Source organism: Haematobia irritans, chromosome 2 (genome assembly GCF_050003625.1).
Source record: "Haematobia irritans isolate KBUSLIRL chromosome 2, ASM5000362v1, whole genome shotgun sequence".
In the NCBI taxonomy this organism is placed as follows: domain Eukaryota; kingdom Metazoa; phylum Arthropoda; class Insecta; order Diptera; family Muscidae; genus Haematobia; species Haematobia irritans.
In genome coordinates this window covers 70,679,658-70,702,573 of record NC_134398.1, presented here as the reverse complement: position 1 = coordinate 70,702,573, position 22,916 = coordinate 70,679,658, and the positions used below count along the sequence as shown (strand labels likewise).

Genomic DNA, 22,916 nt, shown 5'->3' with positions numbered 1-22,916 from the left:
TACAAACGGAATGACAAACTTATTATACCCCCGTCACCATTCTATGGTGGTGGGTATAAAAACAATAGAGTTGTTTATTAAAAGTATCGTAGAAAATATTTCTGATAATTCATTTATCAATTTGATGCAATCTATTCACCAATATTGTGATAAGGACGGAAAAGCTCGCAATGTAAACGAATTGATATTATCGAGTGGACGAATATAAAAATATCCGTCCATCCATTAATATAAATCTGTCTATGTAGCGACCATTTACTTATAATCATGAATATATCACATCAAATTTATTAACGCTGTACATCATATCGATTACATCAAATTGATGATTGGATTACGTCAAATTTAGGAAAAGCATCCATCGCTGTGACGATAGCGTTTATAGCGACGACGAAGGAGAATCGTAATTTTGAAGTATTTCAAAAAAAATCATCACCGGGATGAAATGCTACGTTAATTCATTTTTGACGAAAAATTCGTCACTGGGTTTAATTTTTTTATGAAAACCCAACTAGATTATGAAAATTTTCAGATTGCAAACAACTTTTGCACACAACCCTCGTAAAATAGTTTCACCAATTGTTCCTAATTTCATATTCCATAAATACTTATCACTGTTTTCCCCCATTATAACCCATTTTCATACATCTATTGATACCCCTATGAATATGAAATGAATGAATCGAAACTATTCACCACAGATGTCAGAGGTGAGTTTTATTTGCCGCCGTTGTATACGTAAGGTACAACTGAGCAGAAATCATGCGTACTGGGGGGCATCCATGGCTATCGCCTTTATGCCGTTGGAGGCGGAGGTAAAAACACTTCCATATGTTCTACAACAGACATATGTCACTGTGAATAGCTGAACTCATGCTTTAGCAAGATTTTGTTCTTCCGTAAAAGAAGCAGCATTGTCATAATTACTTCATAATCTGTGTAGTGTTCATTGCGGGATAATAGAGAAGATGAGCGAGCTATGCTGTTGGTAATGGCGCTGGCTTGGTGGTGGTAAATGGTTTGAAATTCTCATTCCAAAAAGTTTGTGACATCAAAGTTCAGTGAGAATATTCATATCTAATATCCGTTTTGAACAATACAGGGAGGGATTGCATTTCACGGATTCATTGAGACGGATAATACACATACATAGAGGACGTATTGACTATTTAAAAATTTGAAATTCGAATACGGAGAATTTTGTGGCCATTGAAAAGTCCATGACTTTGTCAATTACAATACCCAAGGAAAAACTCACATTACTTGGAGGTAACTATCAAGCAAATTGGGATGGATAATACACATATGTACACAGAGGACAGACATATTGACTATTTAAAAATTTGAAATTTGAAAAACAATGCAATTTGAAATTTGAAAAATACCAAGTGGCAGTACTCGTGCAAATCTATCGTATGGTAACCAAAAAGGATCAGTGATAGTAAATCATTATTTTCAAGCATTACGGTGTCCCCGTGGGTATGGCACAAATTATATTGGTAAGTAGTTTTTTAACTCCAACTACTTACCCAGTTTTTGCTGGTTAGTTCTAAGTTGGTAAGCAATTACATTAAGCATATCCTATAAGGAGTGTACTTCTACGCAACATTGTAATCCTGGATAAGTTTGGGACAAACGATATTGTTTGCGAGAAATGAATAACCAATGTATTTGCCACGTAATAGTACTTATAAAAAATGATGAACGTTAATCGAAACCATTCAGTGAAGGTAAGTCATTCTTCCCAAGCTTACCAAAAACCTTGGTAAGCTGCATTTACTGTTGGAAAAAGTATGTACAGTTCGATAATCGGCCTGGAGATTTGTGTCCTTCATTAAAATCTACATTGTTTGGAGCATAGAATTGTTGTTGACATTGACAATGGAAAATTTTGACAATAAAAAAATGTTTTTCGGGAGATTAGATGCACATTGGGTTTAGTGATCAATTATCCGAATTTATTTTGATAATTGGTTAATAGGTTCGCTGTAAGTAGACGATGCTGATGAGGAACGTCCAGGTTGCGAAACTATCGTCCATCTAACCATCTTCACACTAAAAGTCGTTGGCCAAATCTGCGTGTATGTTTGTAACATGCACAGAAGGAATATGATCACCCCAAACATGTTCCAAGAAAAAAATGGTATTTTTGGACGGTGAACATGGAACATTTTTGTAACAAAAATGTTATTGCAAAATCAGATACATAATTTTGAAGAAAAAAACATTTTTGCGACAAACATGTTGCATGTTCGCCGTCTAAAAATAACATTCTGTTCTTTGAACATGTTTGGTGTGCTCATATTCCTTCTGTGCATGTTAAAAACATACACGCAGATTTGGGCAAAGACTTTTAGTGTGAAGATGGTAAGATGGACGATCGTTTCGCAACCTGGACATTCCTCGTCTACTTACAGCGAAACTATTAATCAACATGTTTCAAAACTTTTCGCCTACTGGTTCAGCTTTTCTTGTGATTTTGTCCAAAGACAATAAACTTGAGAAAGATAGGAAATTGCCTTGCGTCATACCAAATGTTCAATTTACCATGTTAGTTCAATACATGTTTGTAATTTTTTAGTTGTTTTTAGTTGTTTTTCGTTTTTATATTTTAAATGAAAAATTTAATTTTCTTAATCAAACAATGTTAAATTTTAGGCAATTTCCCCTTTATGGAAATTTATTTTGCATTTTAATGCTATGTCAATACTTGTCGTATACGCGTTTGGTTCGAGTATTAAACTAACCCGGTAAATGGTTCGATCTCCTCAGTAGCTAATTTCCTATCTTCCTGAAGCTGAAACAAAACAATAACAAAATTTTTTATCTTAATAAATTGAGGAATTTTTATCTTTGAAATTAGTTTCTTTTCCTTGAAGGAATTGACATTTTTCTTAGCGTAAAGAAAATCATTTTTTAGTTAAACTAACTTCAATTTTAAATATTTTAATATTTGAATTCAAGATAAATAGTTCCACATGAAGGCTAGAATTTATTTCCAAGGCATTGGGTCCTTGATTTAAATCTTGTCTGAAGTGATTGAGTTTGGAATCAAACCTGGTTTTATTCTTTCTGCATATATCTATATGGGACAAAGTTTCACAACCATTTTTTTCTTTTATTCTTTGCAGTAAACATTGATTGAATTGATCCATATTAATGAGTAAGACAAGGTTAATAACACAGTGCACACTGAAAAAAAATATTGTGGTGAGGTCAAAGATTTCATGTCTTTAAAGTTCGAATGCAAATTTTGCTTAGCATAGAAGACGCATTTCTCTAATATAAAGTTTTTTTTCCTTGTCCAAAACTCGATAAACTTTTCAATGAAGTCGTATTGTCCTTATAATTAAGTGATTCGATTTAAAAATGGGTACCATAACATGAAAGAAAAAATGTTTGGGCTAAGGTAAACTTGACTTTAATAATTCAGAAAAATTCTTTAAATTTAATGAAATTGTCTTTAAATTTGTTGTCTTTTTGCATCTTGACTACAAAGCAAAAAACGTTCAAATATAGGACATGTTTTTCAAAAGTTTATTTTAAAGACGTTTTTTACTTGACACAGCATAATTTCTACTTGAAGTCGAATTTTAATTTAGAATATAAAGTTGTCGTTAACTCCTTTTTAAAGGACTTTGATAGCATATGAAGAAAAAAAGCCGAAAAAGCGAAAAATTAAAATTTGCAAATTTAAAAGGGAATTGTGTATTAAAAGTATCCTTACTTATATTCTCCGCTTCTTTGGCTCGGAAGCAATACCAACATTTTTAAAGTAATGACAAAATCTTTGGAACCGGGCATGTTTTTTTTTTTTTCAGTGAAACACAAAAAATCCAAACAAAAATCACTTATCCCAGCAGAAAGTACTCGATGAGAGAATAAAAGTAATGTATGGATTTTGATAGATTGGTTGCCGTTCATCTTATATGAGCCTCTAAAGTTTTGTCGCCAAATTCGATCTTGAGCACTTTTTGCAATTTTCGTATGAACATAGCTCGAAAAGTGATGTGAACTCATTTTTGAGGTATTCACCAAAGTTGTAGCTCTTGACTCGGCCAACAAAAATGGTGAATATATTATGTCGGAAAATTTTCATATTCATGCTCAAAAATGTCCATAAAAATTACCACTTTTAGCACCGATTTTTTCGGTTTTTTCGACTACAGCTCCTGAACTATTGAAAATATTAGCAAAAAGTTGAGGCAAGAAATGTAGCCTATAAAATTTTGAACAACTTTGTAGTACATGTCAAATTCATATGACCACTCCTTGATACGGATTTTGCAATAAAAATGCGATTAATTTTCATTTGTAACAACACAATAACAACAACGATTTTACAAATACGCATTTGTTTTGTTGTTTCGTATACAAAAAACGAAAAATAAAAACTAAAATTGCAAGAAGAGTATCAAGGAGTGGTTTGGCATGTACTACAAAGTTGTTCACAATTTTATAGGCTACATTTCTTCCCTCGACTGTTTGGTAAAATTTTCAACAGTTCAGGAGCTGTAGTCGAAAAAACCGAAAAAATCGGTGATAAAAGTTGTAATTTTATTGAAATTGTTGCGATTTTGAACATTACGATGAATATTTTCCGACTTAATATAGCATTTTTGTTGGCCGAGTCAAGAGCTGCAACTTTGCTTAATACCTCAAATAAGAATTCACAGCATTTTTTGAACTATGGCCATACGAAGATTTCAAAAAATTGTTCAAAATCGAATTTGGCGACAAAACTTTAGAGGCTCATAAAAGACAAACGGCAACCAATCTGGCAAAATCCAGAAATTACTTTTCACCTCTCATCGAGTACTTTCGACTGGTATAAGTGATTTTTTTGTTTGGAGACAAAATGTTGAATTTTGCATCACAGTGTAATAGAACAAGTTTTATAATATATTATAATATATAATTATACAATTATTTTTCGAGCTTTATGGACAGATATAGATTAAGGAACATGGTTAATAGAGCCATTGAAAAGAAAACGCCAGATACCAATCTATACACGCCTGGACTGTACATGTTTCGGTTCGGGCGAATGAACCTTTCCACAGCCTTTAGTATAGATCTGGCTGGGAGAGATAACTCAATTTTGGGCCCTTTATGCTAACTCCTTATGGAGAAAACATTTGGGAAATTTCCTCTTACAAATTGAATCATCTTTTCTCCCACTGTACATCATCTTTTCATATAACTTACAAGTCCCTTAATCTTATTTTTATTTCGTTTTGTTACATAGTAATGCAACAACACGAAATTTATTTTTAGAAAGCTAATTTGTTAGAATTCACCTAAGTGGTGAACAGTCGAACAATGCTTATTGTTTCTACAGTCAACTACAACATATGACAATTAACAGAAACTGGTTTCCAGGATACAACAACAATTCTAACGCGTACATTAGCCGTGTTTTTCCTAGTTTTTACGACGGGCTCATCGTTGCTTATTATATTACATGTTAGCCTGATACCGAAACAGGCAATGGCTCTATTAACCATGTTCCTTAATCTATATCTGTCCATAAAGCTCGAAAAATAATTGTATAATTAGATATAATGCATTTGGACGTCAATTGCCTGTTTCGGTATCAGGCTAACATGTAATATAATATTATAATATATATAATAATACAATCACTTCAATCAAACAACTTTTTAATTATTCATTGAAAATGTTTGCGCATTGTCTAAATAACAGAAATGTAAACCAACTATCACCTTATGTTACTCTTAATTATTTTTATATGAAGTTGTTGAATTTCAGTTCAATAACTGCTACAATCAAACAATTCAATCATTAGTACACTGAGAAAAGCATTCCCGGTTCCAAAGATTTTGTATTTACTCTATCGATGTTGGTATTGTGTCTCAGCCAAAGAAGTAGAGAATTGAATTAAGACACTATTTGAGTTTTGCGTGCTTGATTCTAGGAAACAAATTTTAATTTATTTGTTTTTTTTTCCAGCCTTTTCTTCATGTTCTGTCAAAGTCCTTTAAGAGCGTGTTAACGACAACTTAAGTTTCCGAATTCAAACTCATCTTCATATAGAAATTATGCTATGTTTCAAGTAAACAACATCTTTAAAATAAAGTGTTTAAAAACATGTACCAATTTTAAAGCTTTTTTAATTGATTCAATTAATTATTTAATCAAATCCGAAAAAACGCTAATTAAAAAATGATTGATATTTGTTACTTTTCCAATTAAAATATTAATCAATTAATTTGTCAATCAATGCGGAAATAATTTTCAATTACAAACGTGAATGAAAATTTTTCCATTTTCAATTAAACATCCGATTAATTCAATAATGATTGAAATTTAACAATTTTGAGCGAGCGAAAGAACAAGAAAATGCCTATTTATTCAACAACGTATAATGGAGAGATTAGTCTGTGTAAGTACACTCAAAAAAAATGTTTACTTGGATCCAAAGATTTTGACCTTCCCTTAAGGATTTTGGTATTGATTCCGAGCCAAAGATGCGGCTTCTTTGAAATAAACAAATTTTTTAGCGACCTATCTGGCTTTACCATCCGACCTACATTAATAACAACTACTTGTGCCAAGTTTCAAGTCGATAGCTTGTTTCGTTCGCAAGTTAGCGTGATACCCACAGACGGACGGACAGCCGAACAGACGGACGGACGGACATGGCTAGATCGACTCAGAATTTTTTCACCACGACCCAGACCAATATTAGACCAATATTTCGATGTCTTACAAACGGAATGACAAAGTTAATATACCCTCCATAGTTAATATACCCTCCATAGGGAGCCACCGTGGTGCAATGGTTAGCATGCCCGCCTTGCATACACAAGGTCGTGGGTTCGATTCCTGCTACGACCGAACACCAAAAAGTTTTTCAGCGGTGGATTATCCCACCTCAGTAATGCTGGTGACATTTCTGAGGGTTTCAAAGCTTCTCTAAGTGGTTTCACTGGAATGTGGAACGCCGTTCGGACTCGGCTATAAAAAGGAGGTCCCTTGTCATTGAGCTTAACATGGAATCGGGCAGCACTCAGTGATAAGAGAGAAGTTCAACACTGTGGTATCACAATGGACTGAATAGTCTAAGTGAGCCTGATACATCGGGCTGCCACATAACCTAACCTAACCTAATATACCCTCCATCCTAATTCTAATTATTCTGTTTACTTTCAGAAAAACTAATTTAGCTTACAGACTACTGATTTATTGGAAATCTAGGCGCATCTATATATTGGAAGAACATGCTGACATGGTTATTATGATAAGGAAAATAATGATTTATATAGTTTATTTATAAGATAATAAGATAATGATTTATATAGTTTATTGTTTCACCCTTTAGAGTTTATTGATCGTAATTGTATGTGTAAGTTATGCTAGAACAAAACACACAAATAACAAGAACCAAATTATTTTGTTTATAGTATAATTCACAAAAATATAATATTGAATATTTTTTATAAGAAACACATATTTTCTTTTATTTCAAATAAAATTAAATACGATTTTTGGTGCGCAATATATTAATTTGTTTTATTGAAATTTATTGCCAATATTATTTAATTGAATCAATCAAATAGTTGATTGATTTTTGTCGCGAAATTAATTAAAATTTTAATTGATTCAATTAAAACATTGATTGAATTTTATGTCAAAAAACAATCATTGTTTTAATTGATTCAATCGCACAATTAATTGATTCCGTGACAAAAGTCAATAAAATTTTTAATTGAAAATCGTGTTGGTTTTCAACCAAATTGGGTGATTGATACTATTATTTCAATTAAAAAAAATGATTGAATCCGCGATTTTCGTGATTGAAATAAACAAATATGTGTATATGCTAGAAAAAATTTCACATTCCTATTTTATGGACATGAAATCTTTGGTCTTACGACAATATTTTTTCAGTGTAATTATAAATAAAATGCAAAATTAATAGGAATTCTAACAAAAATGCTAATTTCAAAGGTATCTACAGTTGTTCAAAACACTCAATTACAATGGTATATTGTTTGTATGAACATGTCAAATGAACTAATTTCAATATTCTCATGTTGCTCTCCTACTCCATTAATGTCTTTAAGACTATCAATGTCAATGCTCACGCTATTTAGTTTGCAGATTTGGCAAGCGATGATACTTTTGTATCACTTCTCTATTCATATTTATTTATACTAACTTTACGCCATGTTCTTCCACTTTTCCTTTTATTTATTTTATACTGCTGCAATATTTCTTGTAGAAATATTCCATATTTTGTAGAATTATACCAAGTTTGGCAACAAATATAAAATAATTTTAATATTACTTTAGACGTCAAATAGTTCTAAAGAAAGAAATTATGTTTAGTTCGGATTTGACATAATTTGAGAAAAACCGATTTCAAAATGCTATAAAAAATTGGTATTTAATTCGCACTTTTCCACTTTATAACAAATAAGGAAAGTCTAAAGTCGGACGGGGCCGACTATATTATACCCTGCACCACTTTGTAGATCTAATATTTCGATACCATATCACATCCGTCAAATGTGTTGGGGCTATATATAAAGGTTTGTCTCAAATACATCCATTTAAATATCACTCGATCTGGACAGAATTTGATAGACTTCTACAAAATCTATAGATTCAAAATTTAAGTCGGCTAATGCACTAGGGTGGAACACAATGTAAGTAAAAAAATATGGGAACCATTTAAATCTGAAGCAATGTTAGAGTCATTTTCACAACTTTTCGACTAAGCAGTGGCGAAAAGTTGGGGAAGTTATATCTAAATCTGAACCGATTTCAACCAAAATTTGGCACGCATAGCTACAATGCTAATTCTACTTCCTATGCAAAATGTCAATTAAATCGGAGTAAAAGATTGGCCACTGTGGTCATATGAGTGTAAATCGGGCGAACGATATATATGGGTGCTATATCTAAATCTGAACCGATTTTAATAAAATTTGGCACACTTGACTACACCACTAATTGTACTCCTAGTGCAAAATTTCAACCAAATTGGTGTAAAACCCTGGCTTCTGGGACCGTATTAGTCCACATCGGGCGAAAGATATATATGGGAGCTATATCTAGATCTGAACCGATTTCAATAAACTTTGGCACACTTGACTATAGTACTAATTGTTCTTCTTGTGCAAAATTTAAGCAACTTAGGGTAAAACTCTGGCTTCTGGGGACATATAAGTCCATATCGGACAAAATATATATATGGGAGCTATATCTAAATCTGAACCGATTTCTTTCAAAATCAATAGGGTTCTATTCTGAGCCAAAACACATACTTGTGCCAAATTTGAAGTCGATTGGACAAACACTGCGACCTAGACTTTGATTACAAAAATGTGTTCACGGACAGACGGACATGGCTATATCGACTCAAGAGCCCACCCTGAGCATTTTTGCCAAAGACACCGTGTGTCGATCTCGTCTCCTTCTGGGTGTTGCAAACATATGCACTAATTTATGTGTTCAATTTTTTTTTTGTTTTAATTAAAATGTCATCGCTGACACCTATAACAATGGTTCCTTGTTTTGAGAAAATTAAAAAAAAAAAAACGATTAATACAGAACAAAATTCTTATTTTTTATTTTTAGTGTAATGTTGACGACTTAGAGAACCTTTTCGAATGACATAATATACGAATCTGCACCTGGAAAATCCGTACTTATTACAAAGCAAATGCTGCATACTATTGCCTGGTGTACAGGAAAAGTACAATTTTAAGAGTTTTTAATACAAAAATTGAATGACAGATTACCTGTGGCCAAAACAGTTTGGATATACAGCCTCCAATCGAAGGCACCCGATAATGAACTGATGCTAAAATACTTTGAATCGGTAAGAAAGATATCATTTATTGTGACCCTATTTCATCATCTCGACCAAATTGATTGTAGTTTGACAGCAGAAAATAATCATATTGTGTGTTAGAGGTATGTTCGGTGAGTAGATAAACTACAGCGCTGTGAATGAACTTGAGACGTCTATATCTTTCTTGGTCTATTGTATCTTATACAATAATTACAATTCAAAAAAAGTTCATATATTAATTAAATTATCACTTTAATTTCATCTAATTGAATACATTAATCATAATAAAAAGTTCTCGGGAATCGATTAAACGCAAATTTATGACAATTCAAAATTGACCAAATTTTACTTTAATGATCTCTAGAGATACAACGATGTTCTGGTGAGCGCATATAAATGTTCCCATATATAAGGAAATCATCTGTTAGTAGCATCACACTAAACGAGGGAGAAAAGAAGAATTGGGAAATTGCTATTTCAAAGGAGAATACGAAAATAGAATGCTATGAGTTTGACCTGAATTAGATATGCCACCCTGGAAGTCGCTAAATTTTACAAGCAAGTCAAACTTTATACGAACTTTTTTGGTGCATGTACATCCTCCTGTAATAACGAAGAGTGAATTCTTCTGAGAAGACCATTGTTACAAATTTCAGGTGACGGTATTAAGATAATATCCCAGCCGAAGTTAGTTAAGGATATGAAAAACTGTAAGACTAAAGGACCAGATGAGTGATCTCCTATGATGTTAAAAATCGGAAGCCACATTCTCGTAAGCTGTATGATTCAATTGGTATGCATAATACGTTATGTTTATATTAGAATGTACTAACAAAATTTCAAATTACAGGTGAAGTTCTATTTAAGCGAGAATTTAATTTAACGAACGCCCTAATTCATTATATGGACTATTCATAATAATGAGGATTCAAAAATGTACGTTCGATATTGCGTAGTGTTCTTAAATCGTAAGAAAATAAACATATGACGACGGGAAACACCTAACTGAAAAAAATAATTATCCTCAGACCAAAGGTTTCGTGTCATTAAAATACGAATGCGTTTTTCTTTGATATTAAGTTTTTCCCCTTGACAAAAGAATTTTACAATAGTCGTTTGGTACTTATAATTGAGTGATGGGTATCTTAAAATGAAAGACAATTTTGTTTGACTAAGGTCAACTTATCGTTACTAATTGTGAAAAATTTTTCAAAATTAATAAAATTGTCTTTAAATTTGTTTGTACTTGAAGTCGAATCTGACTTTGGAAAATGAAGTTTTCGTTACCCCGTTTTTAAAGGTATTTGGTAGCACATGAGAAAAAAAGCGGAAAATAATATATTATAATTTATTTCCTAGAATCAAGTACGCAAAACTCAAATTTAAAAGAGAATTATGTGTTAAATGTAGTCTTACTTCAATTTTCTGCTCGGAATCACTTCAATTCTCTTCAATTCATTAGTCTTTGCAACCGGACTAGCTTTTTTTCAGTGTATAGAGCAGTAAACCCAGTTTCGAGTCATGGTAGCGAAAGTAATGCTACAAGTATAAATAGATTACTTTGTAATATGTAATGTAAGGAATCGCTGTAAGGAATCACAATAATAGAAAAATATGTTTGATGCAGGAATTGAATGTGGGTCTTCGCAACTCTTGCCTGTTTATAAATTGGCATCCATCGATTTCAGATCATGAACTTTGGTTGTTGTTTTAACCACACACGGTGTATTTTTATCGTTTTCAAATTGCTGCCGAATTTTCTCGGTTTTATATAGTATATAAGTTTTCGGTTAATTGATAATTTCCTTCTCTCTATGGAAGTGAAAACGCTAGAGGTCACACGTTGAATTTTTTTATGTTATTCTTAAGACAAGAAATATTTTCACCATGAAAAATCCTCAATATATAACTACCCAGCAAAAACGCGTCGCAAAAAAAGTAGTGAAAATGTTCTTTTTGGATCCGGAAGTGGTGCAAAATTGACGCAGAAGCGATGAATTTAACATGGACTTGTCACAGGATGGATGTCCACCTTTTCAACAGCCGTTGCACGGAATATGCATCACTTCTTAAGGTGTGATCCGAATTCGGTGTTTTAGATGTGAATTAAAAAATTGTGTTATATTTTGCCAAATAAATAATTTTTATATTTTTTATGATTTTCAATGCATTTTAACACTTGTCTGAAACGTTTGACCTCAAACTTAAAATTCGCAATTTTTCTAGAATGGATTTACCATTTTTTTCGACAAAATTTGAATAATCTTTTCGATTTTATTTATTTTTATTCTGTTTTTAACTTATTGGAAACAAAAAAGTTAAAATTACCCATTAAAAATATGAAAAAAGCGAGTTATAAAAAATTGAATTAAAAGAACTTCCTGCACTGTTAGAAAAATATGTCTTTCGTATGTTCCGATATAAACAAAATGTGTTTCGGGCACAATTTTTAAACACAATATATTTAAGTGCAAACATGTAATGTTCCTAAACTAACACAAAATGTTTGGGACACATATGTTAATATGTTAGAATATATTATGTTTGGGGCATGAATGTTTCATAAAAATAATATGTGTGAATGTAAACATATATAAATTTACAAATGTTGAGTAAACATATATATGTTGTGATACGTTATTCAGAGAGCGACAGAGAGAGTCAGTATAGAGAAATAAATAGAGATGGAAACCGGGAGGGTTGAATAACACAGCGAGAGAATGAAATGAGAGCAATTTCTGTGAAACCGCTTGTATGTTGTTTCGGAAAACTGTTTCATGATAAGGCCAAAAATTTTATATGCTTTTAAGTCTAATCACTATTTAATTTGAATATTAGAATGAGTATTCAGAATAAAGAGAATAGACATTCGGAACCAAGAGAATAGACATTTGAAAAAAACAGCATATTTGTATTACAGAAAAAGATGCGAAGAATTCAAAAATTTCGTGGAAGTGAAAATTATGTGAGGGAATGAGCACAATCTTCTTTGGGGAATTCTTCCAAGCATATACTATTTTTGGACTCAAAATGCTTCCAAACATATAATATGCTCACATAAAACAAACATATTAATGTTTCTGCAGTAGCCAATATTATATGTGCCTCCTGCAAAATATGGTTTGGAACACATGTTAGAGAAGCGATTTTTTTTAGGGTGTGTGTAGTTAAAATAAAGAACATATTTGGGAGGACATTTTTGGAAATACTTTTAAAGTTGTGCCTTTGGAAACACTTCCAATTTTTTTTGTTGCTGGTTATATAAATTTCATTCTATAAGGACACAAAAGCAATAGGACACAAAGGAAATAAAGTATTTTTATTTACATATACAGTGACCTTAAAAACCCGATTTAGAATTAATCTAAAAAATTCAAAATAAACTATCAAGGTCGCACAAAATCTAGGAATTTGCAATCTAATATTATCGAATTCTGGACAAAGACTTCAACAAATCTGCCAGATGGATGTTTTTTTCTTCTGAAACAACACTTGTAATGAAATACATTTTCATTACAAGTGTTGTTTCAGAAAAAATGTATACTATTTTTTACTGAATTTCTAAATTTTTTTATTGTTCCTAGTTATTATTACACAATTCATTCGAGCTTATTCAACAAGAAGATTAAGAGAATTAATACTATTTAGTTATCGAATAAAAAATGCTAGATAACCATCTACACAATCCTGACTACACATGTTTCATCGCTAATTCGAATTTCCATAGCCTTTAGCGTAGATCTGGTAGTTGGATATGCTTCATTTTGGGACTTACATTGAAATTACATACGATAATTATTCTTCCCAAATTGAACAATTTTTATTTCTTTCAAATTTAATTTAAATTCATTTTTTAATTTCTGATTTCAAAAATGGGAAAAGGTTAGTACTATGTTCAGTTTTCAAGCTGAAAACTAGAATGTTTTCACGGTTACTTTTTTGAATCAACTAATTTAGAAATATAAAATGTTGCGCAATCAATGCCTTGAATCTTTTCCATCCATAATTTTACAAGACTTGATAAAAATGTAATCGTCTTAATATATTTTGTTGCATATTTAATTTAGTGCTTTGGTGGAAAAATTGAACTGGTACTCAAAAGAATTTCGTCAACCACGGAACAAATTTTCAGTTTGGGGAAATCCCTTAATGTGACAACACTGGTCGTGCTACCCATACCAAAATCATTGAATTACTTTTTTAAGAAATCGTCTGAGTTTTATTTACCTTCAATAAAAGTTAAAGTTTTTAAAACTCTCCAATTTTTTTTTTTTTTTTTTTTATTGAATTTTCTAAATAATGAAAGGATCTGACATGTATAGCCTTCGTAAAACGAAAGGTTGGCCACGATTCAGATACCAACCAACACACCCTCAACGATAGGCGAAATTAAAAATGAAGTTTCTATTATGTTAAAGATACTAAACTCTTGTCAACTTAATGTATTGTTACAATTCTGATTGGGTTCATATGTAAATGAGATCGTCCTAATTTGAAATTTGTCCAATACAAACAAAGCCGCAACCTTTCCTTATTTTTAATTACCCTTCCGAATTCTGATGAGCTAACAACTTGTTTTATTATCCAACAAAATGAGGATATTTGAATATGTGTCATTACATCCCCATATCCTTAGAGACATGATAAAAATGTCCACATTTTTGTTTAGTTCAAATTGTTTTCGCGGCAATTCGTAAAAGAAACATAACATTGTGTCCTTATCTAAACACAGATGTCATCAATGCACTCACTCTGCATGCTTGAGGGCAACTACTTAAGATTAATCCTGGTCGATAAAATAAATATCCGTGAGTGAATGGATGGCAGGATGGACATATGGATGACATGCATTTGCCAACAAGTAAGTATCAGTACTAAAAATCTCTGTAACAATTCCAATTGTGATCCCATTTCTGTCACCCAATGCTTACACGCGTGTGTGTGTGTGTGCTCTTGTCACAGTTACCCCTTACATTGTTTACGTGCATCAGAGATAAGCAAACAACAATGGAATAATGCAGGTGAGTATGAGGATGATTGTAAGTGTGTGTGTGTGTCTGATGAATCTGCCTACGGTCTTTTCTCCTTGCTTTATCTATAACAAGGGGTGTTTGTCAGAATATTAACCTCCCTCTTCGAATGCAAATGAGCTGCAGCAAGGCATTACACTATCTCTGCCAATGGTGTGGCACTTGCAAACTCTACACCAATAAGCATCTTGCACATAGTGATTCTGTACTCACACGAGGGTCTTGCCGAAGGACTCATCGTTTTGTTTCCTGAATCCTTTGGCCCTTGTATCACTTGCTCTCAATTCATATTGTTTGGTGTATTGTTTGTTTGTTTACCCCCACCCAATGGGTTTGGTGTTGTTTCACCGCAGACACATTTTTCATTATTTTCATATTTGCCATATTCGTTTCATTACAAAGCAATTTTTGTTTTTGTTTAAAAACGGAGCTATTGACGTAGAGATGCCATACCATGAAAACAAAAACATGTGTTATATTAAAACATTAGTTAACCCTTTCGATCCTAAAGTTGACTGTTTTTGTTCATAAAACTGTAACGGTATCGAAAGCTACAAGTGTTTTCTTCAAGATGAATGAAAAATCAGCTAATTTGGTTGTCAATTAGCAAAAATTTTTTCATTAATACGCACGTGCCTCAAGAAAAAAATATTTTCGAATTTAAAAAGAGCTTTTTATTCATGTGACTTTTTTCAAAAATTACAACTAAAATGTTGAAAGTTTTTATTAAATCTGTTGTAGTACATGCCAAATAATATATTTCTGGAAGTCAAATCTTATGGTGTTTTCTTTTCTGAAAAAAGGGCTTTGCCTTCATTTTGTCTGTACAGAATGCGCATTTTTAAAATGTTACCAGCAACCTAAAAAATGGTATCATTTCAGCGGGCAGAAAAGAATTCAAAGAAGGAAACAGGGCAATCGCAGCACTCTCGTTTGTAGGCAGTGCTGAAAATGCCCGTAATTTGCCTCTATGCGTGGCGCTATTTTCACAACAGAATGCGAAGTCTTTTCGCACTTTTGCCTGCTTTTTTTAGAAAAGAACCTAAAAAGTAAATTTTCCGGGCAAAATGCAAGAAAAGAAAACGCCATTAGAATTACAAAAAAAAAAATAGATGAGAAATTTTTAAAATTGGAAAGTTGCCTGTGGACAACTTTGGGCAATTGTGGTAGTAAAATTACTTTTTTTTTTTTGACATAAGATCTGGAGAAAAAAGGTTTGAAAAACAATGATTTTGAAAAAATTTTGAACTTCGAGAGGGATGTCCCAGTGACGAGAAATGCAGCGATGATGTGGAAAACATATCTGCAGTGCTGTGGGGAATTTGGAAGGAATCGTAAAAAGGGAGGAAGCCACTTCTTGGCAACATACTAGTGGATTAGCACGAATATTGGCGCTTTATAATACTACCGCCAGTTAAATTGACATGGGTTAAAAATAAAAACAAAACATTTTCGTGAGTCACGCGTGATTCACTCGAAGCCGTGAATGAAATTTAAACGAAATCTCGTGAATGTGCGTGAACGGGACTAAAGAAAAATTTGTGGCGCGTGAGTAAAAATCAAATTGTGTTCGTGATTGTGAGTGAGTAAAATTTCTCCGAAATCATGCTCCCGATAAAAATTTACTTTCACGATCCAACTCATGCTCAAGATAAAACTCATGTTCACGATAAAATTCACACTCACGGTAAAACAGAGACACAAAAAGTCACACTCACGAACAAATTTGCGTTCACGATTAAATTCATGATCACCGATTTTAATCACCTTTACTTATTTAATCACGCTTAAAATTTCAATAGCGTGAGTCACGAGAAATTTCGTTAATTACCAGAATTTTATTAAGCCACGAAAATTGTCGCGTTCCGAAAATATTCGTGACTCACGAGATTTATCGTAAATTACGAAAATTGTCGTGAATCGTGCGAAAGCGTGAGACATAAACGTTGTTCATGTGTGAGCGTGCGACTTTTCATTTCGTGAATTCATTTCGTGGCCGTGAATTCCTACCCACATGGCGTGCGTGAGTACAAATATTTCTTCGTGATTGTGTTTGAGCGTGATTGAAATTCCACTCACGCGCGCATCTAAGTATATATATATTCTGTAAAATAACAAAAAAACTTTAAAAAAATCAATAAAACGTAATACGTCTATCATTACAAAACAAACTATTTTGTAGTCACAATTGCCCAAAGTTGCCCACAGGCAACATTCTCTACCGCCTAAACGAATGGCCGTGGCGACCCGAAATTTTGGCTAAACGCTTCTTAAATGACTTCAACATGATTAAAAGTAAAAACAAGTAAGTAAAGTCTAAAGTCGGGCGGGGCCGACTACATTATACCCTTCACCACTTTGTACAACACAATTTGTGCTACCATCTTAACTTTTTCATGAAGGTTTATATTCCCATATACAAATATTTATATCTTAACCGATTTGGAGACAATTTCTTGTACTTTTACAAAATCTCTAGAATTAAAATTTAAATCGGCTAATGCCCTGGGATGAAGCACAATGTTACTAAAAAAATATGGGAAATATTTAAATCTGAACCAATTTTGAGGCAACTTCGCAAAACTGCATTTATGATTTATTGATCGATAGATGTGTATTAGAGTAGTAGGAAAATTTGAGTCATTTTGATAAGTTTTCGACGATTTGATAAGGAAAATATGGATATTTCGGCCAGTTTTACCTAAATCGGAAAAACATATATATGGAAGCTATATCGAAATGTGAACCGATTTCAATCAAATTTCACATGCATAGTTACTATGTTAATTATACTTCCTGTACAAAATTTCACGTAAATCGGATTACAATTTTGACCTCTGTGGTCATATGACGGAAAATCGGGCGAAAGATATATATGGGAGCTATATCAAAATCTGAACCGATTTCAACCAAAATTAGCACGCATATCCAGAACCTTAATTCTACTCCCTGTGCCAAGTTTTAAGTTCAGTTCTACTCACTCTGCAAAATTTCACGTAAATCAGAATAAAACTTTTGCTTCCTTGGTCACATTAGTCCAAATCGGGCGAATGATATATATGGGAGCCATATCTAAATCTGAACCGATTTCAATACAATATACCACACTTGACCACAGTGCAACATTTCAAGCAAATTAGGGTAAAACTCTGAAGCCATATAAGTCCATATCGGGCGAATGACATATATTGGAGTTATATCAAAATTTGGCACAATTAACGATACTATAAAACGTACTCCTTGTGCAAAATTTCAAGCAAATCAGGGCAGAACTCTGGCTTTTGAGGCCTTATAAATCCAAATCGGACGAAAAATATATATGGGAGCTATATTTGAATCGTAACCGATTTTAACTAAATTTAGCACACTTAACAATACTATTAAACGTACTCCTTGTGCAAAATTTCAAGCAAATTAAGGCAAAACTCTGGTATTTGAGGCCATAAAAGTCCATGTCGGGCGAAAGATATATATGGGAGCTATATCTAAATCTGAACCGATTTCAACTAAATTTGGCACAATTAACGATACTATTAAACGTACTCCTTGTACAAAATTTTAATCAAATCAGGGAAAAACTCTGGCTTTTGAAGCCATATAAGTCAAAATCGGACGAAAGATATATAGGGGAGCTATATCTAAATCTGAACCGATTTCAACTGAATTTGGCACAATTAACGATACTATCCAACGTACTCGGTGTGCAAAATTTTAAGTAAATCAGGGCAAAACTCTCGCTTTTGGGGCCATATAAGTCCAAATCAGACGATGATTTTGACGACGATTGGACTTAAACTGCGACTTGTACTTTGTGCACAAAATTACATATACAGAGAGACGGACGGACAGACAGACAGACGGACATCGCTAAATCGACTCAGAATTTAATTCTAAGCCGATTGGTATACTAAAAGATGGGTCTATGACAATTATTACTTATTATACCCTGTACCACAGTAGTGGTGAAGGGTATAAAAATTTAGCGATACTTATAAAAATTCGGGGTCGAAAGTGTTAATGAAAAATTATTGAAATACAATGTGGGAATAACAATGCTACACTAAAAATGAATATTGTTATTTGAAGACTTAGACAATTCAGTCCATTATGATACCGCTTCTTTTTTATCAGCTCGTCTTATAGGCGAGTCGCACGTTGCGAGAGACCGCTTACACACTGAGAAGGAATGTGATCACCTCAAACTTATTTTGCAGGCATCAGATACATAATTGCCAAGATAACATAGCCTGAATAGTCTAAAAGAGCCTGAAATAGCGAGCTGCCACTATACCTAATCTAGCCTAACCTAACTCAAAAACATGTGCGATTCATTTCTTCAACAATCATGAGTGCACGGACGAGTGTTTGGGTGTAAAAATTATATGTTTGGAACTAAAATTTTTAGCACATTATTTTTAAGTGCTAGCATATAATGTTCATAAGCTAGTATAAGATGTTTGCGACATGTTTGAACAATACAAACAATATTTTGTTTGGACCAATCCTGAAAATATATATGCTTGAAGCAAAATGTGTTTGGCGTAATTTTGAAATATTTCAAATACCCAATATAATAATTTCGATAGTTAACAAATCTTCCTAAATATTCTCAATTATATCGTGTCAAAAAGTAAGTACACGCAAAGAAAAAGAACCGTTTGGAAAACGTGAACCGAAAACGTTTTTCTTTTGTTAGAGTTTTTTGAATTGCTTCGAAAATTTTAAACTTTTATGACAAAAAAAAATCGTTTATTGCAAAATTTTTATTTTTTCAATAAAAAAACAAGTAAGGAAAGTCTAAAGTCGGGCGGGGCCGACTATATTATACCCTTCACCACTTTGTAGATCTAAATTTTCGATACCATACCACATCCGTCAGTTGTGTTGGGTGCTATATATAAAAGGTTTGTCCCAAATACATACATTTAAATATCACTCGATCTGGACAGAATTTGATAGACTTCATCAAATTCTATAGACTCAAAATTTAAGTTGGCTAATGCACTAGGGTGAAACGCAATGTTAGTAAAAAAAAAATATGGGAAACATTTAAATCTGAAGCAATTTTAAGGAAACTTCACATAAGTTTATTTATGATTTATCGCTGGATATATATATGTATTTGAAGTTAACACATGACTATACTACCAATTGTACTCCTAGTGCAAAATTTCAACCAAATTGGGCCAAAACTCTGGCTTCTGGGGCCATATAAGTGCATATCGGGCGAAAGATATATATGGGAGCTATATCTAAATCTGAACTGATTTCTTCCAAAATCAATAGGGTTCTATTATGACCCAAAAAAGGAACACGTGCCAAATTTGAAGGCGATTTGACTTATATTGCGATCTAAAGGGTGATACGGTCAAAATTTGGTCAAGGGAAAACGCGTGTAAATCGGTGAAATCGTTTATTTAAAAAATCAAATTAAACTTCTTTTACAAGTTCAATTAGTATAAAATTCAGGAAAAATATTCGGTTAGGCTTTCGCTTTTCCAAATCCGAATTGCCGGGCCTCACGCTTGACACCTGCCATCAGATTTTGTACAGCCACCTTGTCCACCTTCTTCGCCGCAGAAAGCCAGTTTGCCTTGAACTGCTGCTCGTCCTTAGCAGCTTTTTTGATCTTCTTTAGGTTCCGCTTGACAATAGCCCAGTATTTCTCAATTGGGCGGAGCTCTGGCGTGTTGGGAGGGTTCTTGTCCTTGGGAACTACCTGCACGTTGTTGGCGGCGTACCACTCCATGGCCTTTTTACCGTAATGGCAAGATGCCAAATCCGGCCAAAACAGTACGAAACAATCGTGTTTCTTCAGGAAAGGCAGCAGACGTTTATTCAAACACTCTTTCACGTAAATTTCTTGGTTGACAGTCCCGGAAGCTATGAAAATGCTGCTTTTCAAGCCACAGGTACAGATGGCTTGCCAAACCAGATATTTCTTTGCGAACTTTGACAGTTTTATGTGCTTGAAAATATCTGCTACCTTTCCCCTTCCTTTTGCCGTATAAAACTCCTGTCCTGGAAGCTGCTTGCAGTCGGCTTTGACGTAGGTTTCGTCGTCCAGCATCGTCGTGTACAGCCTCCGGGATCGCGCTTTGGCCGTCGTATTTTGTTTATCATTGCGATTTGGAGTCACTACCTTCTTGTAAGTCGATAGTCCGGCTCGTTTTTTGGATCGATGCACGGTTGTAGACGATACACCCAGCTTATTTGCGGCATCTCGGAGAGAGAGGTTAGGGTTTCGCTTGAAACTACCGGCAACTCTCTTTGTCGTCTCAGCGGCTTCCGGTTTTCGATTTCCCCCCGATCCAGACTTCCTGGCTGTCAACAAACGTCCCCCAAACACTTTAATTGCATTTGTAACGGTTGATTTGGCAACTTTTAGCGATTTTGCCAGCTTTGCGTGCGAGTAGCTCGGATTTTCGCGATGCGCGAGCAAAATTTTGATACGCTGCTCTTCTTGCTTGGACGGCATTTTGACAACTGAAGAGTGAATTCCAAAATTAAAATAGAAGCAACATTCTACACACACACACCTTCAAAATGAGGGGTGTTCAGGTTTTTTAAATGCAATATTGAAAGAAATACGTCAAGTTTATATTGACCAAATTTTGACCGTATCACCCTTTAGACTTTGATCACAAAAATGTGTTCACAGACAGACGGACGGACGGACGGACGGACAGACGGACATGGTTATATCGACTCAGGGACCCCCCCTGAGCATTATTGCCAAAGACACCATATCCACTTTGGAGAAATCGAAACAATTAACCATGTCATAGCCAGATATCCAGTGTTAAATGAGCTACGCTTGAGATACTTTAATCGATATATATATTAACTCACAATGACATATTTCATTGTCTAAATGGAGGTGAAGATTTTTGCTTGTTAGATTTGTTAAAGTATTTAAAAGTACCTTTAAATTAAATTCAATTACTAATAGTATCGGTAAAATTTGAAAAATTTTGATCGAATTCGATAGGCACAACCAACCTTATAAAACCTTCATAACTGTCATTTAGTAGTCAGCATTTACGTCTGGTACTCACAGCCGAATTTCTTTGGATATATTTTTGAAATGTCAATAAAATTATTAGCAAATTATTATTGTTGAAGGATAGAGTGTTTTTTTTAATTTCAAATAACAACAACTGAAAACGAAATATTTCTCAACAGTTTCGAAGTTTATTTGCCTTCTCCATGGACTGCCTATAAAATATTTTCACGAACAACTCGCGCCGTGCGAAACTGGCCTAAGTACACTATATTGGTTGTGAAATTAAAATAATACAATGATACGGTGCGCATCCTCAATATGGAATAATTTCATTGTGTTAAAGCGCATAAGTTTAAAATATTTAACGAATTAAAAGCAGCTCTGAAAAAATTCATGTCTACATCTGCCTTACGAGTATATACATGAAACTCCGAGAAAGGGATAGTTTCGTATTTCGTTTTTTAAAACTCCAAACTAATTTCCTGACTTAATTATACCCTTCGCCACACTGTGGAACAGGGTATTATAAGTTAGTTCATATGTTTGCAACACCCAGAAGGAGACGAGATAGACACATGGTATCTTTGGGAAAAATGCTCAGGGTGGGCTCCGGAGTCGATATAGCCATGTCCGTCTGTCCGTCTGTCCGTGAACACATTTTTGTAATCAAAGTCTAGGTCGCAGCTTTAGTCAATCGACTTCAAATTTGGCACAAGTATGTGTTTTGGCTCAGAATAGAACCCTATTGATTTTGGAAGAAATCGGTTCGGATTTAGATATAACTCCCAAATATATATATTTCGCCCGATATGGACTTATATGGCCCCAGAAGCCAGAGTTTTACCCTAATTTGCTTAAAATTTTGCACAAGAAGAACAATTAGTACTATAGTCAAGTGTGCCAAATTTTATTGAAATCGGTTCAAATTTAGATATAGCTCCCATATATATCTTTCGCGCGATATGGACTAATACGGTCCCAGAAGCCAGAGTTTTACCCCAAATTGGTTGAAATTTTGCACTAGGAGTACAATTAGTGGTGTAGTCAAGTGGTG

The 22,916-nt window shown here is 33.6% G+C and overlaps 2 long non-coding RNA genes across 4 annotated transcripts in view; one reads left to right on the top strand and one right to left on the bottom strand.

Moving 5' to 3' along the window:
- Positions 1-10,884, top strand: part of LOC142227675 (uncharacterized) — a 33,866-nt gene extending 22,982 nt beyond the window's left edge. Inside the window, exons 2-5 of one of the 3 annotated variants that reach the window (XR_012719968.1) lie at positions 9,610-9,853; positions 10,191-10,419; positions 10,483-10,619; positions 10,677-10,884. This is a non-coding gene — a long non-coding RNA (uncharacterized LOC142227675). Of the gene's footprint in view, positions 1-957; positions 1,500-9,609; positions 9,854-10,190; positions 10,620-10,676 lie in introns of those variants that run through there. The other 2 variants (XR_012719967.1, XR_012719966.1) reach the window with 2 other exon arrangements.
- LOC142227676 (uncharacterized) overlaps positions 1-22,916 on the bottom strand; it is a 183,737-nt gene that overhangs the window by 94,032 nt on the left and 66,789 nt on the right. The window lies entirely within an intron of this gene.